Source organism: Scomber japonicus, chromosome 12, assembly GCF_027409825.1.
Source record: "Scomber japonicus isolate fScoJap1 chromosome 12, fScoJap1.pri, whole genome shotgun sequence".
In the NCBI taxonomy this organism is placed as follows: Eukaryota; Metazoa; Chordata; class Actinopteri; order Scombriformes; family Scombridae; genus Scomber; species Scomber japonicus.
Genome location: NC_070589.1, coordinates 4,697,178 through 4,711,592, shown reverse-complemented (window position 1 = coordinate 4,711,592; position 14,415 = coordinate 4,697,178). Strand labels below are relative to the sequence as shown.

Genomic DNA, 14,415 nt, shown 5'->3' with positions numbered 1-14,415 from the left:
AAAAAATAAAAGCACCATTAAGCAAACCAGTGTGTGTCCTTAAACAAGGTAGCATGGGGACACTGTGCTCTGACAGAAAGGTGCACACATCAGATCCTAATTCTAACAGCGCATTCAGTATTCTCCCTAGAGAGAGAGAGAGAGAGAGTCGGCTCATTTCTGTGTGTAGTAGAATTTATGTGTGTTCAGCTCCCAAGTTTTCAGGCAGTGAAACAGTCATTCATTAAGTGGCTTCAACTTAATTAAATGTATTACTTTGACACTGTGGTTCATAACATCATGCAATACAGGACTGGTCTGCTTACCTCCCAATATGTCATCAGCTAAAATCTGAAATCTAGTAATCACATGTCTGAGCCCTCCTGCCACGCACCTTTGACTGTACATGGTTAATTAGATAGATACTGTGGTTTCTTCTCCTTATTTGTGCAATTCTAACTTTTAATCCAGTAATTTGGTATTAATGTCTCACAGTCTGAGAATGTGTTGTTTCTATCAACATGCACAGAGCTTAAAGAGCTTATTAAAGAGGATTTGTACTGTAACTTGGAGCCACTTAAGTCATCTCACTTAAATATCATCAACATGTAACTCTGGTTTGGAAACATGAAATGACCACAACAATGTGTTTGTAAGGTTTAGTTCTTCAACTCACATCAAGGGCTGCAGGGTCAGCAGTTCGATCCCAGGCAACAAATCATACTTTCCTTTCCAAAATTCTAGATAGAATTTCACAAATGTGCTTTTCTTCCCATTACAGGTTTTCACAGGGTGCATCAATCAATTTCACACTCTTGAAACTTGCTTGAGTAATGTAATCCATCACAGTGAGTATCAAATCTGCATTACATTATAAGTGGTGCATGGATTACATAACTAAAACCTCTGCAACTGGGTTGACACCAGTGGCTATTAGGCAAATCACATCCAAATCTATTTCATTATAATTCAGCACAGCAGCATTGTTTGTAAAACATGTATACAGATGTAAATGTCCAAAAAATTGCACATCTGGATGTGGTATGGCTGTGGTCTGCAAACCCTGCTCCTGGAGAGTTACTGCCCTGCATGTTTAAGGTATCGCCCCACTCTAACACACCTGGATCTAATTATTAATTGTTATCAGGCAGCCGCAGCTTGTCAAGGGCTTGATAATGAGTTCATTATTAGAATCAGATGTGTTACAGTGGGGAGATACCTAAAACTTGCAGGGCAGTAGCTCTCTAGGAGCAGGGCTACAGGCCACTGTGGGATGGACTATAATCAGATATCAGCCAGGTCTACATCATGATTTTACATCATGAAGAAAAACATCTATCAAACAAGTTCAAAGGTCACCTGCTGGCATTGCCGTACTGACCTGGACTCTGGTTTGTTTTTCCTCTTTGTGTGAGATTTGTTTGATTTGATCCAGTCACAGTCGTACTTGGGCGCCGACCGAAACAACCGTCCCAAACAAACTCTTTGTGGCGGGAGCGTGATTCAACATCGATCTGACGTGGGGTCAAATCGATGTTGTCATTGTACTCTGTGATTGTAGCCTGTAGCCACACAGACTGGTGATGTGCACGAGTGAAATCAACAGTTACCAGAAGCGAGCTGGAGAATAATTGAGGTCCAACCTGGCGAACCGCAAGAATATACATTGCATTTTTGACTTTTGACTTTTTACATTCTTTCTTCAAGCAAACATCTAACCAATGAGCTGATGAGTGATTGCTCTCACCTGGCATGTAGTGATGCCTTTTGATTAGCTTGAATTTTTCTCTATATGAAAACTCTTGTCGAAAATGTTCACAAATGTTGTCAGTATCAAAGCAATAAGCTGTGCCTTTTTGCTCAACCAAGGATAAAATGTATCAAGTTTACAACTCATCCACTGACTTGAACCTGAACTATAGATCTGAAATCACCTCATATGGCTATAAGTCTACAGTCATGAATTTTGAACCCTTGTGGCTATACAAATATGGAAAATATAATTTGCACTCTATATTTAGATGTCATTGTCTAGATATTCAATTCAATTGTTTCTGTCATCATACAGAGCAGAGCAATGTACAATGAAATTAGCAGTGTCAGCAAGGTAGTACAGTACAAACAGTGTAAAGCGTTATATTATATAGTTGCATGCATGAGTGTGTTCCAGTTCATTCTTTCTCAGTCTAGTCTATTATTGGTAAAGTGACAATGTATGACACTTTCTCTTCTGGGTTATAATGCACTCTATGACATACTAGTAAGGGGCCACTGCATAGTGTGATAATAAAGTGCTAGTGAGTGAGGTTTGAGGAATCAGAATCAGGTTTGAGGAAGTTCATCATTGATGCAGTCCTGGGGAAAAAAACTATTTCTGAGCCTTGTGGCTCTGGCAGCGTACTGTTTCCTTCTTGGCAGAGGGTTGAACAGGTCATTACAAGGGTGGGTGGGGTTGCAGATGATGTTGCGTTTCAGGTAGATATCCTTGATGGCAGGTAGCTGGGTGATGATGCGTTCAGCACTACCTGCTGCAGAGCCTTCTGGTCAGAAACAGTGCAGTTGCCATACCACACTGTTATGCACAATGTTATAGTGCTTTGCACAGTGCAACTGTAGAAGTTAAGGTTGTAAAAGCGTTGTTGTTCTTAATCAAGGAGGATTGAGGGTCCATGATATAGATCACAGGTGGAAATCAGCTCTACAGCTAAGGTTGACTTGATGTTCACAGCAGTGGATTGGACCAGTGGTGCTCTGGAGTGGCTCATTCACCAATGGTGGTAATATAAAGTAAAAGTAAAATTAGTAAATGTGGTGAATACACAGTTTGCATACATACATGTCCCTTCATATAGTTAAACCATTGCAATGACTCCTGAATCCTGTCACTGCTCCCCTCTCTCTGCCAGTCCTCTGCATGTTTGGCTGGAGTGCAGCTGCAGCTGTAGTTACTGTGGTGGAAACTAAATTTAGCACATTTGAGCAAGCAGCTTAACTCATGCAGACTGTCTGTGCACCATATGATTTCCTCCCCGTAAGCTTCTCGAGGAGGCAAAGGGCTGCCGAGTCACAAATCTGCCAAGCCTCCTCATTAGATAGAGCAACAATATAAATCCTCTCACTCTGTCACAGTCATCTATAGAGTGAAAAACAAGATTTGGCCTGTTAAATGATGGGATGATCCAAAACGATTGGGAAGATTATCTGACAGGTGCCTGAGATGAGGTGAAAGACAAGACACACAGCGGGGATCATATGGATGTTTAATAAGTGTCTGACTCCATCTAGTGGTCAAAACTGGTGTTACAGTAAGACAGAACACAGCAGAATCACTTTATTATGACATGTAAGATTAGAAACTTTTCTTTTTTGTTTGTTTTTAAGAAGTGATTAAGCTTCTTATTTAATAAGTGGGTCTGAAAGTCCCTTAAAGAATATCTTCTCAATCATTTCTTTACACTTTCTTAGTGTCCGAGTGTATAAATTCCGTCTTTTTATCTGTCTAATCATATTTGACAATTGTAGCTGTTACCAGAACATCTACACAAATACTAAAGTCCATGTTGTCTTATTCCCTAGTTTGCCCCAGGCTTCAGCAGCCTTAAATCTTAAATCTCACCTTAAATTCAAGTTGAAGGCATGTACATGAGAGCAGGATATGTAACGTTGAAACTAGTTTGGAGACAATCATTGTCCAATATTCAACTAACAAGTGCCCATTTACAGTGAAATGTGCAATAATTACACAGCTTGATTTTAAATGAGAGTGAAAGAGAAGAGTTTTCATTTGAACCCCCCCCCCCAAAAAAAAACAAAAAAAAACAAAAAACAAAACCTCAGTGTCTTCAATAATAATAATAATAATAAACTCTAAATGCAGCACAAACTAAAAAGCAGAGAATGTTTGTGTTCATGTTAATAAATCCTATTATTCATATTATTCACGAAAATAAAACAGTCAGGTGAACAGTTCAGGAAACAGCAGTGATTATAAACATATGTTTTAAGATTAGGTTTAAAAAGGTCAGATTGATTTATTGCTTGTTGCCTGATGTAAATGTATAGAAACATTGTTGAGCCATCAGCAGGTTAGAGCTCATATTTATCACATCTGCTAGAAATAACTAACTATTTCAGTGAAGGAAACAAAATGATATAAAGGAAATCAGTCCAGTAGCTGTTCACAAGATGTTCTCTCTCTTCTCTCTCTCTTTTTTCTCCTTCTGGTTGACCTTTCATACTTGTTGTGCTGTTGGCAGACATTGTGACATCTTCAGCTCTGTGTGTGCTGGAAGAACAGCAGCTCTAAAGTTTTTTTAGTTTTTTGGTTTGTTTTTTTTCCCCCTTCAAATGCTCCACACTGAAACTTCTATAGCTGTGGGTCACAGTTTGTATAATGTCTTCAACTAAACACAATTATCTCAATGTATTTCTCTGGTTCATGCAGTTTATAAAGTGTTCCATACAGAAATAATAATGACGACGACAATAATAATAGTCATAATAATTATAATAATAATAATGAATACCTAAATAAAAGTTTAATTTATTTCATGGGAATGAAGTGTAACAGCTTCATGTATTGTCCCTAATGAGTCTTGATCAATTAAAATGTATATTAATTTCAATTTTAGTCATTTTATTATTCTAGTTTTAAGCCAAACAAATAGGCATGATGCTATTTTTTAAGGTAAACTTTATTGATGCCTCTAGGGGGGAATTCAGATTTGACACAAAAAAGTAGCCTTGTAATAAGTGATTAAAAAAATACAATAAACAATCTGTAAATACTATAATACACAATCTCTATTCATTTTTATTTATTTTTTATAAAAATCGAGCAACCTTATCTCTGAAAACCTTGTCCAGCTCAACACTACTCTCCAGCCTGCTGTTAACTTTCTCTTTACAGCTACAGCGACGTATGATGTCCACAGTTACCATGGTTACTGCTACACAGTCACCTCCGATGCCTACGGCTAGCACGCTTATATCAAACTTTGTTTTTCGGAGGCTTTTATGCGACATAGTTCCCAGCGTGTGTCCACTGCAGCTGTCATCTGTGCTGCTGTCACACTGACAGCTTGACACAATGTTAGAGAAACACATCAGGCTGTGTCACTGTGTGTAGAATCATTCATGTCTCCATGTTGACCCTTACAGACAACCCTCTGCTGTCCACCAAAGTGTCTGTGACCGTCAACGTGCTGGATGTGAACGAGTTTCCTCCTGAGCTGGCGGCTCCGGCGGACATGTTCGTCTGTGAGAACGCCAGAGTTGGACAGGTACGCTGAGCTGTGTCTGCTTCACTGTCACAGGAAGAAACATATAGTCACACATCATTATTATTATTGTTATTATCACCATGTGTGTGAATTATGAATCATTATTCAGATAAAGACAAGAAAGGAAAGTGTTGCTTTAAGTGAATCACATCACTGTTCTGCTAGTTATCAACTCATTTTAGTTTACATACAGTAGAGTGGAACAGGGTCAAGTTGTATTCATATCATATCTATTAGAGTTTTTAACTGCTACCTCAAAAATGTTTAAGTCATAATTTTCTTCTAAGTGTAAAATCAATGTTATATGTGCTGTTTTATTATCAGATAACAGATTCAACCAGTTTTTATTTAGTTATGATTAAATAACTTTCAACAAGATCATGAATTTAGACCGTTGCATCATACATCAGTCTATAAATCAGTGTTCTCCAACCCTGCTCCTGTAGAGTTATCACCCTGCATGTTTTAGGTATCTCCACATTCTCACACACCTGATTCTAATAATGAACTCATTATCAATCCTATGACAAGCTTCAGCTGCTTGATAATTAGTTAATTATTACAATCAGGTGTCACATGCATGAATTTGCATGTGTGAAGCATCTGTACTGGTTTATACACATGTGCAATGTTGACATAATAATGTTAACAGTAGTAATAATCATGATAATAATAATAATAATAATAATAATAATGATATCCTTATCTCACTCTGTCAGCTCAATTAATGATGATCACCAGCTAACAACTTAAAGCTGCAGTGCAAGACATTTTCATACAAATGAACATCTGTTACATTCAAACCAAATGAGTTCACACAATGCTGATTATTCTGTCTCTATCAGATGAATATAGAAGTGTTTTAGATCTGGTGTGTGTGGTGACATGTCTGCACTGGAACACTAATAGTCATGTGTTTTATGGCAAACGGCAGCAACAGAGACTTTAACAATTCACTCTCACTGCCAGCAGGGGGAGACATAAATCCAAACAGCACGTTTTCTATAATTTCTAATGAATGTATCTGTCTCTGCTGTATCTATTCACTGATTGAATGAACTAAGCAGCTTCTCTGTTTGCTCTCTGATCCAGGTGATCCAGACAGTCAGCGCTGTGGACAAAGACCTTCCTCCTGTTGGCCAGAGGTTCTTCTTCAAGTCTCCCAAAGAGCTCCGCAACAGAAACTTCACCGTTCGAGATTTTGGAAGTAAGAAAAGTTTTTTTTAAATATTGACTTCATCATTATCTCATCACAGCTGTGATGTGTCAGCTGCTGAGCCTTGTTGTGTGCTGTAAAGAAGTATCCTGCCTCACTAAGTTAGATCAGTGGGTTCAGGGCTAACTTTGGGATCACCATGGTAACAAGTAGTGCCCAGGCTCACAGGTCCTGGTGGTTGACACAGATGTGCATCTCCTCTCTTCTTTGGTTGGAATGTTGCAGTCAGTGTGAGTCTAGCACAGTATCTGCCTGCCTCCATTCTGCATCACACTGCTCAGTATTCATACTCATTTTAACTATTGTTAGTGTTGGATCAGTCTTTTTCACCACTCAGCTTTACACTACATGTCACATTCACCCATTCACACACACATTTACCACATTATTTATAATAATAACGATGATAACAATAATAATTAAAACTGCAAGCAGTGATGAACGGGCCCTCGCGCCCCCACACACCGCGCCGTACGCGCATGCCGGTGCGTGCTGCAGTCACACGGCAGACACAGCGGGCACGTAGGCGTCTTGGCACCCGGGCTCGTAATGAACGTTGTGTGATGGGGCTAAGTCACATTGCATGTGTCCACTAGGTGGCGCTTGAGATCACCCACCAATTACATGTCATGTTGCAGTGTGTGATGTGGAGAACACTTCCTGTAAATTTCATGTAAATAGGATAATGTTTGTCATGTGAGGCTGACTTCCTGTGTCCAGTAGGTGGCGCTGTGTATTTGACACAGTATTGATGCATAGATGTGTTCAGGGCGGGACCCTCTACATGTGTGATCAATTTGGTGTAGACGGGACAATGTCTGTAGGAGTTATAAGGACTTCCTGCTTCATGGCGAAGCATCGAAATTGTTTGCACAGCCACGCCCAACAGGAAGAAGTCATAAAAAAGCTTTTGATACCTTGTCATCTCCAATGTCTCAAGATGACTCTTTGTGAATTTGAAGTGGATGGGATGAAATCCCTAGGACTAGTGCGTTCAAATATGAGGCCTGGAAATGACCAAAAAATGCACCAAAATTGAGCATTTTTCCCAAGATGGCCGACTTCCTGTTGGACTTAGGGTATGGGTCCAAATGGCGTTTTTGTGCGTCTGGAGATGATACATAAACCTACCGAGTTTCATTCTTCTATGTCAATGGGGAAGGCTGAGGTTCAATTTTGAAATATTCAAGGGGGCGCTATTGAGCCATTTAGTCACGCCCATCCCATTGAAGTATATAGGATGTTAAAGGACCCCACTCCAGACGTGTGTGTTGAGTTTCGATACCGTGGAGGCATCTTTTGCCTCTGAAAACTGTAATCGTATTATCATGGCGTTGAATGCGTTGTCATGGCAACAGTATTTGATGATGGGTCACGAGTTGCAGAATGTAGCATCACCAAGGTCTTATGTCTCAGCTGAGTCGATTTCAGGTGGAAATACTTAAGATTATGGGAGTAATTAGTGAAAGAATGAAGCAAGTGACTTCCTGTTGCCAGTAGGGGGCGCTATGACTGTCACAAAATATGAGACTGCACATGAGTTCAGACTGGGACACTGAACAAGCATCTGAAATTCGGAGAAGCTCAGACCATGTGGAGTCAAGTTATGAGGGTTTGAATTTTCATGGCGAAGGATCGAAATTCGTCGTGTCACCACGGCAACCAGGAATGACGAGGGAAAAAGCTTTTGATAACTTGTCATCTCCAATGTCTCAAGATGATCCTGTGTGAATTTGAAGTGGATGGGATGAAGATTATGGGAGTAATTAGTGAAAGAATGAAGCAAGTGACTTCCTGTTTTCAGTAGGTGGCGCTATGACTGTCACTAAATATGAGACTGTACATGTGTTCAGACTAGGACCCTGAACAAGCATGTGAAATTTGGTAAAGCTCAGACCATGTGAAGTCAAGTTATGAGGGTTTGAATTTTCATGGCGAAGGATCGAAATTCGCCGCGTCACCACGGCAACCAGGAATGACGGGGGAAAAAGCTTTTGATAACTTGTCATCTCCAATGTCTCAAGATGACTCTGTGTGAATTTGAAGTGGATGGGAAGAAAACTGTAGGAGTAGTGCGTTCAAATATGATGCCACAATTTGCATTAAAATCAATATTTTGATTCAAAATGGCCGACTTCCTGTTGGTGTTAGGGTATGTGTCCAAGAGACTTTTTGGTGCGTCTTGACATGTTGAACATGTGTACCAAGTTTCGTTTCTCTATGTCAATCTGTCACGAGGGGCTCGCTTTTATTGATTTTGTAGGGGGCGCTAGAGAGCCATTTTGGCACGCCCATTTGTGCAAACCATAAAATATCGAAATTTTCGCCGGGTCTGGCTTGCGTGCAAACTTTGGTGAGTTTAGGGGCACGTTCAGGGGGGCAAAAAGGCCGTCGTCGGGAGAGAAAAAAAATAATAATAATAATAATAATAATCATGGCAAAAACAATAGGGCTTCGCGCTGGTCAGCGCTCGGGCCCTAATAATAATAATGATAATGATCCTGATATTCTTTGTGTGTAAACAATGTTTTACTTTACAGAGAAGAATATACATTTACAAAACATAAACACACAGAAAATGTACAAATGCTGCAATCATACAAATTACAATTTTCACTAAAATGAAAAATAAATAATAAATCAAATAATAGTAAATATAACAATAATTATTATCAGAGTCAATTTAGTTTCAAATTAAAAGCATTCATGTTACCTGAGCTCAGCTGAATAGAAGAAGAAGAAGAAGAAGAAGAAGAAGATGATGATGATGATGATGATGATGATGATGATGATGATGATGATGATGATGATGATGATGATGATGTGATCAGGGGTGAAAAGTGAGGATGATTCTAGGGGCCCTAAAATGTAATGTTCCACTTCTATGATCATTAACAGATATTAATAAGATATATTATTAACAGTGTACACATTAACCTAACACTTTATTTTTCTTGTTTTTGCCGTAAAAAAAACAACCCAAAAAACCCCCAAAACAAATATCTAGAGCCTCTGTATTGTCCAAATACCCCCCCTCTATTTACATGAAATGGTTCAGTCCTTTCTCCTATTTTCACAGCTGGATGTCAGTAGATATTGTACAGTTATTAATGGACTGTAACAGAGAAGCGAGTCTTCAAAGGTAGAGGTGTGGTTACAGCAATGGTTGGTGTTGCCTATGTGTGGTGATGGGGCCCAATGTAATATATTTTCATGGGGCCCCAAATAATAATGACGATGATGATGATGATGATGATAATGAAGCATGAATGCAAGCATGGCTGGGGCCTCTCAGTCTTATAACAAACACATAATTAAAGAGTACATAATAGCTTTCTGCTGACTGTAATTGTGTTTTTTTTCTCTAAACACAAATAATAAAGTGAGCTTTTTGCATTGATTTAGACTGGAGCATCTTACAACTCATTACTGATGACAAGAAATGCAAATGAAAGTAGAATGACCTGCTGTACTACCAGCAAGTCATTTAAACTAACTGGATTAACATGATTACCTCACATCACTCTAACATTCATCCCTAGTTATTTTTACAGTTGTATAAAGAGTTTGGTAGAATCAAAACAGTCATTCTCATTTTCAAATAATTAGCTGAGTTAGCACCTTGTTAGTTCTGATTCTCACCTCGATGCTAGAGAATATATAAAGAGTTATAAAGACAGATAAACCTCTTCTTCTCTCTAAATATAATACATTCATTAAGTGCAAATGCTTGAAGTTCTGTATTCTCTGTTTTAACCCTAAACACTACTTTCTCCTGACCTTCACCACGTTCAAGTTACCATTTAAACACTGAACATTAAACATAATCATCAACACTTCTGATACCTGCAGTGTTTCTGGTGATGCTGCTTAACTTTACTGAACTAGAGGAAAAGAACACATGAGGAAAATGAACCAGAGTCACATTTTACAGATTGTTTCACTCTACCTAATGGTATAGTAAGGATGGTATATGTTGTTCCTCTGTGCCATAGAAAACACATCAATAAGTCACACTGTTGCACTGAGTGACATGTTCCTTCCTCCCTAAAGAGAGGGGTGACATCGTTTGTTCAGAAGAGCACCAAAGGGTACTAATGGTGATCAAATATTAAGCAGGAGAGAAAAATATAGAGAATCATCAGCCTTGTGTGGGCAACTAAAACAACTCAAATACATTGCAATCCTCATCATAATCCTCATCATTATAATCCTTATCCTCATCCTCCCTTTCTTACTGCTATGGGTGCACTGTCAAAATAAGGAATGTGATAATAAGCTATGATAACTATGTATATATAATAGGTGGAGATGCGTAGGTACATGATACATGTCATTTGATCTGTAGACATGCTCAGATCTACTGTACAGGCAATCTGCTCAAGTGCCTGGAACCTTTTAAGCAGAGAGGGGCCCTCCATAGAAATACAACACAACTAACGGCAAAGGCTCAGAAGAAGGATCAGAAGTCCACAATAAAAAATAAAAATAAAAAGTCCTGCAACTAAGTAGGTTTTTCAAGGTGGCTGACAATGAAGGAGGACATTTTTTGCCTTGTCTCCAGATCCATGTGTTCACCTGCTGGGTCTCCTTGCTGCTCAGTTCCTACTAAACAGTGGCACTGGTACTGGTGTAGTGATGAGGATGACAACTCTCCAGCTTCCTGTTCATTGTGTTCATGTACACAATGAAGCTCATCATTAACCATCAAACCAAATGTAAACACCCACACCTGTACCCCTCCCTGCTGAATAAAGACAGCAGTCCACCCCCCCCCCCCCCCCCCCAACACCTCACCAAATAGCAGCGTTATATTTTAGTATGTTTGTACGTATACAGTCAGCATCATGTCTGATAGAGACAGACACACACACACAGGCCTGCAGCCACCAAGGGGAACTGGAGCGTGTGCGTGTGTGTGTGTGTGTGTGTGTGTGTGTGTGTGTGTGTGTAACAGGAACAAGGTGCCTTAATGGTCTCTACCTTGTCAGGCTACATCTCCATCCAGCTGGGTGAGAATGGATCTTTTCTGACAAACACACACACACACACACACACACACACACACACACACACACACACACACACACACACACACACACACACACACACACACACACACACACACAACATGCTGAAAAACTGTCTAAATATGTAGTTTGGGGAAAAGGAACATCTTTTTCTTTTTCAACATTTTGCTCTCTATATAAGCTGCACTCCCTATTTTTTGCCCCAGTATCAAATATTGGGCTCTTGTGTGTGTGTGTGTGTGTGTGTGTGTGTGTGTGTGTGTGTGTGTGTGTGTGTGTGTGTGTGTGTGTGTGTGTGTGTGTGAGACAGAAAATAAGCTCTTTGATATCACAGACTTAAGCATACTGCTTCATCGTTGATATTTGGATGAACAGCATTTATTTATTATCTTGTTTTTTAGAATGAATATTTAAATTCCTCCAAAAACAATAAAAAAAGCAACATTAACAGTCTCCACACACACTAGCAGCTCTGCTAATTAGCACTAAATAATTGGAATGTCAAAGCAATGCCATTAGTTTTGCAGGTAATTGGCCATAAAGCAAAGTACTGGACAAACAGATGATGTCATTAGATGAAGAGTCAGATTAATCAGCAAAGTTTTTATGATTCACCTCGAGGGGAACGTGATTGTCAGTTCAACTAGACATTTCTCTAAAAATGTCAACTCATGTTGGTGCTAGAGGAAAAGTCAGGAGATCACTAAAGTCAATAAGATTCATGCTACAGGGAACACAAATGTCACAAATGTTATAGCGACACTTCCAATAGTTCACCCTCATATCTGTTTATTTCAGTCTGGAGGAAACTGCTGGATAAACAAAGCAACCAATACTAAAACAAGCAGGATTAAAGCTCATTTAAGTATTGTTCACAAATGTATAGTCACATGAGGAGGCAGCAGATAAGGATCATAAAGCAGTTCATGACATGTTCACATATTGCTTCCCTGGTCCATCAGCTTACCTGCATCTTCTGCACATATAGGAAACTCATTATTTAAGAGTTAATGTTCCACCATGACATCATCAGTTTATGAGTGCATGTCTTATGTAAATAAGCTGCTTAATGCACAAACCTCAGTGTGTGTGTGTCCACTGGGACAGCACTGAGTCAATATGAGACAGGCAGCAGTTTGACATTGAAATAGAATAGAGGAAAGCTCTGACTACCTACGTCTAACCTCCATGACGACTGAAAGTATTTTCAGTTTTATTTAATTTTTTTTCTTTTCTTTGGAGTGTGCGACATTTCATCTTCTCACTTGGATGTTTCACCAGTTTGACCTCACAGATTATTTTTCCCTTCTTTAGTGTAGAACTGTTAAAGCCTGCAGCATTTTACAACTACTGTGTGTGGTTGTATAAAAAGGCCACAGTGTTACAGTGATGCACCAATATGCCTAATAGTGGATGTGTTGCAGTACACAGACTGCACTACTTTCCACCAGTCACTCATTTTACCACTAACAAAATCTATACTAGAATTACATCAAAATCTTATATTGACGTAGAATTTTGAAAAGTGTGATATCATTTGTGGTGTTTTTTTTAAATGTTGCATTATTTTTGTAGGAAATAAATTCAATTGGAATATTTCTCAAAATATTATCATTCATTCTCAGTGATTACGTGTTTGTAGCTGTAAATGTCTTTCAAACTTCCTGCTCAGGCTACATGTGTCCCATGTTTCTCTTAAGGCCTTTAAACACTGGGAGCATTTTTTTGTTTGTTTTCCAGCTGTTGTTTTTGTCGTGAGTCCTTGCACGCAGAATGCTAATATTTATATGCTGAAAAATTATCATTCCCCCGGGGGGTGAAGACCTTTATTCTCAACATTTTTCATAAAAAGACCAAAACAAACAAGTGCTCTACTAAAAATATTGTGTGTGTGTATATTATTATTATTTCTCTCCAGACCTCCATCATTCATCATCATCCAAAAACTATTAAAAACACATCAATGAGTCACACTGTTTACTGGGTGACATGTTCTATCATTGCCATGAACACACACTGTACTTTACCTACCACAAATACTCACTAGAGCAACAAACGTGGATTCACCCGCCGCTGAAAGTAGTCCCCAACTAATGCACTACTTCCTCCTGTTTAAGTAACATTTGCTCAAAGTAACTTTTGGTCAGTAACTTAACTAACTGTTTTTTTAATTTTTGAATGAAACTTTATCTTTGTGAGGGTTTTATGCCTCCACCAATGGGCTTGGAGCTAAGAGCCATAGGCAGTGTGATGGGGATGGACTAACACACATTGACACATCTTTGCATTTAAATGGAATTTATTAAAAGTAAGAATAATGGAGAATAATGCCAGCCTTATCCTTCAGTTCCTTGTAATTGAACATAGTATATCATCACTGATGATGTCATCCCATCCTCTGTTGGTTTCTAGACAACACTGCTGGCATTGTGTCGCGGCGCTCGGGCTTCCAGCGGCGGCTGCAGGAAGTCTACGTTCTTCCCGTGGTGGTGGAAGACAGCGGTTATCCTGCTCAGAGCAGCACGGCCACGCTCACCATCAGAGTGTGTTCCTGTGAGGCGGGAGGCTCTCTGCTCACCTGCTCTGCAGAGGCCATCTTCCTGCCTGTGGGTCTCAGCACTGGAGCTCTGATGGCTATTCTGATCTGTGTGGCTCTGCTGATAGGTACGTCTGCAACCAAAACACTCTCCCAGCCAGCCCAGTCTTTCATACATTTGGCAGTTTTGCACATTTTGACAAGCATTACATTGAGTTATACATCACTGATGAGTATGTTTCTCTACACACTGCTACTCTGGCTGTAATCTGGTCATGTCTGTGCTCATAGAATCATCCCAGTGAAATGCTTAAAAAAACAAAAACAAATGTATGCTAACTAAAATACATATTTTCACCATTTTAACCCTAA

At 39.3% G+C, this 14,415-nt stretch overlaps 1 pseudogene; it reads left to right on the top strand.

Moving 5' to 3' along the window:
* The window catches only part of LOC128369199 (cadherin-12-like), a 115,326-nt pseudogene that overhangs the window by 80,831 nt on the left and 20,080 nt on the right, over nt 1–14,415 (top strand).